The sequence below is a fragment of the Miniopterus natalensis genome, chromosome 5 (genome assembly GCF_054644295.1).
Source record: "Miniopterus natalensis isolate mMinNat1 chromosome 5, mMinNat1.hap1, whole genome shotgun sequence".
Classification (NCBI taxonomy): domain Eukaryota; kingdom Metazoa; phylum Chordata; class Mammalia; order Chiroptera; family Miniopteridae; genus Miniopterus; species Miniopterus natalensis.
In genome coordinates, this window is record NC_142085.1 from 37,899,899 (window position 1) to 37,905,898 (window position 6,000).

General features: G+C 37.9%; 1 long non-coding RNA gene across 1 annotated transcript in view; it reads right to left on the minus strand.

The window, feature by feature from the left end:
* Positions 1 to 5,653, minus strand: part of LOC107532849 (uncharacterized) — a 28,217-nt gene extending 22,564 nt beyond the window's left edge. The window contains exons 1-2 of the long non-coding RNA XR_001602781.2: positions 4,728 to 5,653; positions 3,614 to 3,704 (exon numbers count right to left, since the gene is read on the minus strand). This is a non-coding gene — a long non-coding RNA (uncharacterized LOC107532849). The remainder of the gene's footprint in view (positions 1 to 3,613; positions 3,705 to 4,727) is intronic.
* Between the last annotated feature and the right edge of the window lie 347 nt (positions 5,654 to 6,000).

A 6,000-nucleotide genomic window follows, 5' to 3' on the forward strand; every position in this document is an offset into this window, starting at 1 on the left:
CCAAACATAGAGAGAGGTTGACTACTAGAAAATTCCTCTATGTACTTGTTTAATACAAAATGTATAAGTATTGTGAAGACTTCTTGGTAAATTTTTAGGTTATTTTTTGCTGCCATTATAAATACTGCCTTAGAATTATTTCCAGTGTTCAATGTAACATTCTGCCTGCAAAGAATACATTCCCCGCCCTGCCCCCCAGCCAAAGGGTTAAACAGATTACACCTTTTAAAACTTCACAGCTGTCAGAGGAGAGGGGGAGACAGGGTGAAAGGAGGTGAAGGGATTAGCCAAAGAACACCTTTGAACTACCCATAGGCCAGACCTCAGTGTGGGATGGCCAGAGGGAAGGGGGCTGGGGCTGGGTGGAGGCAGGCAAAGGGGGGGAGAAATGAGAACATCTGTAATAGTGTCAACAATAAAAGTAAAGAAAAATAAATAAAACTTCACAATCAAAAGGAGAGATGGGGAAAATCCCCCCAAATTATTTATTGAAGACCTTTGTATTGTGATCTTCAAAAATAATTATTTTTCAGAGAGAACATAGATGATTGTTCTTATAGACTAATTCTTAAGGAATTTTAAGAAGTATTTTTTAAAATGAACACTTTTTATAAGCTTGCTAGCTTAATTTATTAAGTATAATTTAAAATTAAATAATAGCTAAAGTTCATCGTGGAATTATTAACATAGTGTTTACATAGAATTATGCATATATTTGTATTCATAAAATGTAATGTATTTGTAGTTTACTGTAATAAATTAAGCTATAATTGCATATTATTTTCTCTAATTTATGAATTTGAATTTTATTGTTTTACCATTACCTACATAAATAAACCAGTTTAACTTAAATATTAAATTTAAGGGAAATATATGTCAGGCCAGTTAACAAAGAACTTAAGTTTAAAAAGTATACTATAGAAAGAAACCTGTAATATTGCATAATATATTTTTATAAAAGGGTATGACAACTTTAAATATGAAAGGAGAGCTCACATTTGAGTAATTAAAGTTTCACCATCTTAAAACATATAGATTTCCATAATAAAATCATGGTTGGCTTGTTTTCACTTTATATACAGGGATGGACAAAAGTAGGTTAATAATAATAAATAATACAATAATTAATGAATAAATAATACTACAAAAATAAACGTCGTTTTGCATATTCACAAACTCTAAACCTACTTTTTCCCACCCCTGTATATTGTAGCACAAAATCTATTTTCTCTTGTGCAATTATACATGTAGTAGAAACACACATACACACACACACACACACACACACACGACTTTTTCCACAGTTCTTTCCTTTTTTTGCTGGCTTGGTTTACACGCATAAACCATAGCTAAAGTGGAACTTGCAAGTCCAACCACTACTAGAGTTTGATTGCAATCAATGAAAACAAACTCTGCTTAATTAAACAGAAAAGAAATCTGTTGGAGGAATATAGGTTAGCTCACGGAATCCAAGGGGAAGCTGCTGAGCAGCCCTGGGAAGGGTAGATCCAGGGCCGTGGGCGGGAGGAACCGGTGGACCGTGAGCTCAGGGAGCGCATGGGAATGAGTCTGCACTCACCATGCGCTGTCTCAGCATCACTGGGCTCAGGAGTCGGATTCCCGGGGGAGAGCAGCGTAACCCACAGCGCTGACCGGGCGACTGGTACTCACAGGGCCCCTGGGAGCAGGGAGGAAGGCACCCTGCCCACTGCAGGAGAGGGTCAGAGGGCCAGGGGCGGGAAGGAGGGGCCTTAAAGGAGTCTGGTTCATTTATTCAACAGTTATTGAGCACTTCTGTGAAGATCCAGGGATCTAGTGGGAGGAACCAGTGGGCAGTGTTAGGTAATGGAAAGGTGCCCTGAAGATGAATGATAGTCCAAGAGATGGGAGAGAGGGAGGAGGGAGGAGAGGAAAGAGATGTTTCAGAGAAAAAAGTCACGAAACAGCACAATATAAAGACAGAATAATACTAAGAGCAAACAGTGCTTGCTCTTTTCTGGGCACAACTTTAATTGTTTTCCATGTGCCAATTTATTTTTGAGACAGGAACTGTTATTATTCCTGTTTAACAGTCGAGAAAACAATAGAGTGTTTAAGCTATTGCCCAGGGTGATGTAGCAAGAATGTAGCAGATTTGGGATTTGAACCAGACAAGTGAGGCTCCAGGGTCTGAGCATTTCACCACCATGCCATACCACCTTTCTGTGCGTATGGAATAGCTGAACAATCATCCAATATAAATTTAGTAGGGTTGGTATATTTTAGACTAAGTCAAACTACAGCCAGTTTAAAAGAATAAATTAGTACCCAAAGCTATAAATATTCTTAAAATTACACTATCATTTCCTTTAGATAGCTTTTTTTACCCTAGGGCTAAATCTTCCCCAAATTCAGCCTTTATCACAGAATCTTTGGCCAGAAATGAACACTTAGAAAGTACTGGGGGAAATCTGATCTACTTGGGTCTTCTTGGGTTAGAAAAAGAAAACTTCTTTTGAAAACTGTGGTTATTTTGTTTATAAGAAAAGTAATTCTGGTTCATAATAATTCCTAAATGAAAAACAAGATCTTTTGACTTTGAAGAAAACCTGAAGGACAATAAATTAATGTACTATTGTAGGACAGTCTGGTCACATTTTTTCCCTCAGTCGTAACATTATTATTAAGAGTTATAAAATTTCTTATTCAGTTACAGGACTTTTTGTTTTCTTAGTACCACTCATTTTTATACCTATGAATTTATACAAATACATTATCTGAAGATACATAGTCATGCAACTTTTTTTTTTTTTTTTTCAATTGGTAACTGAAAGAATTTAGGGACTAAAATCATTAAAAATTAAACAGCATGACATACCTAAACTTTATAATAGAGCTACACAGAGCTTATGTAAGATATAACTTTTTGGTAACTATAGAATTATTTTACATTAAATAATGAGAATCTTAAATCCAAAGCTTGAACATTTTCTCTCCGAATTTTCTTCCTTCCTTCCTTCCTTCCTTCCTTCCTTCCTTCCTTCCTTCCTTCCTTCCTTCCTTCCTTCCTTCCTTCCTTCCTTCCTTCCTTCCTTCCTCCCTCCCTCCCTCCCTCCCTCCCTCCCTCCTTCCCTCCCTTCTTTCTTCTTTCTCTCTCTCTCTCTCTCTCTCTCTCTCTCCCTCCCTCCCTCCCTCCCTCCCTCCCTCCGCTTCTCTTTTGATGAAGACACACTATCACTTTTTTTAAAAAGAATATGTCTTTAATGATTTCAGAGAGAGGAAGAGAGAGGGACAGAAACATCCGTGATGAGAGTCATTGATCGGCTCCCTCCTGCACGCCCCCGACTGGGGATGGAGCCTGCAACCCTGCATGTGCCCTGGAGCCTGCAACCCTGCATGTGCCCTGACCGGGAATCAAACGGCGATCCCCTGGATCCAAGGCCGGCGCTCAACCGCTGAGCCACGCCCGGCCGGGCGTCTCAGAATTCTTTCTAGACCCACAAACCCATAGATCTCTTCTCTTCCTCTGAACTTGCTCCCTTTGACGTCTGCTCTTTCTTCAGTGGAGCGCTGACCCTTACCATACCCCGCCTGCAGGACAAATAGCTGTTGTTTGTGTACGTATTGTTATTACCTTGTTGGAGTATAAGGTCTTCCAACAGGAGGAATTCACATTTCTCTGTATCTTCTAGTACAACCTACCACATGGTAGGCCCACAGTAAATCTGTATGAACGAAATATTTGATCAAATAGTTAACAGATTGGTTAACTCAGGCTAAAAAATATTTGAGAGCATTATTCAAATAGTTTGACAGTCTACATATAACCAGTTCCTTTTCATATTAACTGCCTACACTACACACAAATATGTATGATTAAGTACATCAGGGAAACCATATTTAAATCAAATAATTTTTTTAACTGTAAAAACAATGTTGACACAAATGGGTCATATCTTCTAGTTCCCTTATATGTTTTTTTCTCAGCATCCAGTACATTCCCAGGAAAAGATCAATAAATGCTGTGTGATTTTGAATGTATATCTATATTACTATGACTTTACAAATGTTTTATCATTGTTCCACAAATGTACTCTGATAGACCTCAACATCTCTTTTTACTAGTCTATTTTATTAACTAATTTGAAGTCAGAAAAAAATTAATTATTCCCAGCTAATGTAATAAAGTGAAAACAAAATATTTCTTTTCTGATAAGAAATCACTTTCAATAAGTTACTAAAGTCTACTTCATTTTCTTTGGGGCCTTTCTCCTGGTTTTTAGAGAGTTGCATGAATATGGCTGGTGAATCTAGAAGTTAAGTTTTACCAATTACACAATGTTTAACAATTTCAAAGTTTCTCTGGCACCTGGAATCAAAATTGAAATTCCAAATAGTATTTTCATACCTATTTCATACCATTATACTAATAGTTTCCCACACTCACCTTTCACAAGTGACAAACACACTGGTCTTGATATAGAGATTTCACCCTCTGGGACTTTGCCAAGCTATGAATATATATGACAGACAGGAACTTTGGATGCATTATTTCAAATACTTATGTCACAATTCCCTTGGGAGTTTTGTAATATTATGATAAAACAGAAACTCATACATAGCAAGACAATTGTCTTTTTACATAAGGCAGCTCTCTATCTAGCTTCAGCTATTCCCTTACACCCAATAAAAAAAAATCCAGAGTGAACACAGAGCATGTTGTGCATTGTTTTAAGTAAGAGCCTGACCTTGCAGGTACTGGGTTCATAGTAAAGCAACACCAGCCTAGGGTAAAGGCAGTGATTGCACCAGGCCTCATGGTCCATCAGGGCTCCAGGCTTAACCTTCGCTCTTCAACCCACCTAGTTCAAGAGAAGAACAATGATTAACATGTCAAAATCAAGGACTTTCCAGTATGGCAGTTTGCTGAGCTTAAGTCACAAGTTACTGCACAGCCATAAACTGGGCCCCAGCCACACCAAGCAAGTTTGGTGCATGCTAGTATTTTCCAAATTTATTGACAATGAAAGATTGTCAAAATTTTAGTGTTTATGTATATGCTTGGATGAAGATACATAATAGAGAAATTACCTCACGTGCACCTTAAACTTACACAATGTTTTTTATATGTCTGTTATATTTTTAAAAATCAAAAATTTAAAAAAGAAATGACCTGACAAATTATTTGAATTTTGCAAGAAATGATTAAAATTTGACCCATGGCTTAAAAAAAACCCTACCATACCCAGGCTCTAATAACAATATGAAAATTTAAAAATTAAAGCATCTTAATCCTAAGAGTAAAAAGAACAATATATAAAGTTAAACATTCATATTACAATTTTGTTAGAAAGCATGTCATATAAAAAAATCCCAACATTTAAAATCAGTAAACTGATTTCTTTATTAATTACCAAGTATTTATTTAATATTAGGAATGGTATTCTTGCTTCAAACTTCAAATATATTTTGAAACTTTGTTTTTGTGGTATAAAAATTTGAAAATAAAAACCATTTTCACAACTCTTTACTTGAAGAGAAGAATATGAACATAATTTTTCCATCAGCAGGTATCTTGAATTCTACTAATTTGTATGTCCAGCCCAGATAGTGTTTTAAAACCCCACACCCCACAGCCAACTGCTTCTCCGGGGCTCCATTTGGATTTCTCATGGGAATTCCAAATTCTGCACGTCCCGGCTGAACTCGTCCGAGTGCCTTCACCCCGCGCCCTGCTTGCGGCAGCTCTGGGGCAGCTCCTCCAGGCAAACGGCACCTACAGCAGCTGGAGCCCGAACCCGGGGCTGGTTTTGAATTCCTGTTTACTTGCCCTGAAGCCTGCTCGGTCCCCAAGCCTTGTCACTTCTTGTATTTGCCAAAGAGCTCTTGCATCCATCTTCCTCCCCCTGCTCCCTTGGTCTGTTACACGTCTGGCGTCTGCTGACCTCTCACCACTCCTCCCACCTGTCCTCGGGTCATACTGAACCATGCTCAGGTCCCCAATGTGCGATTCACTTTCCT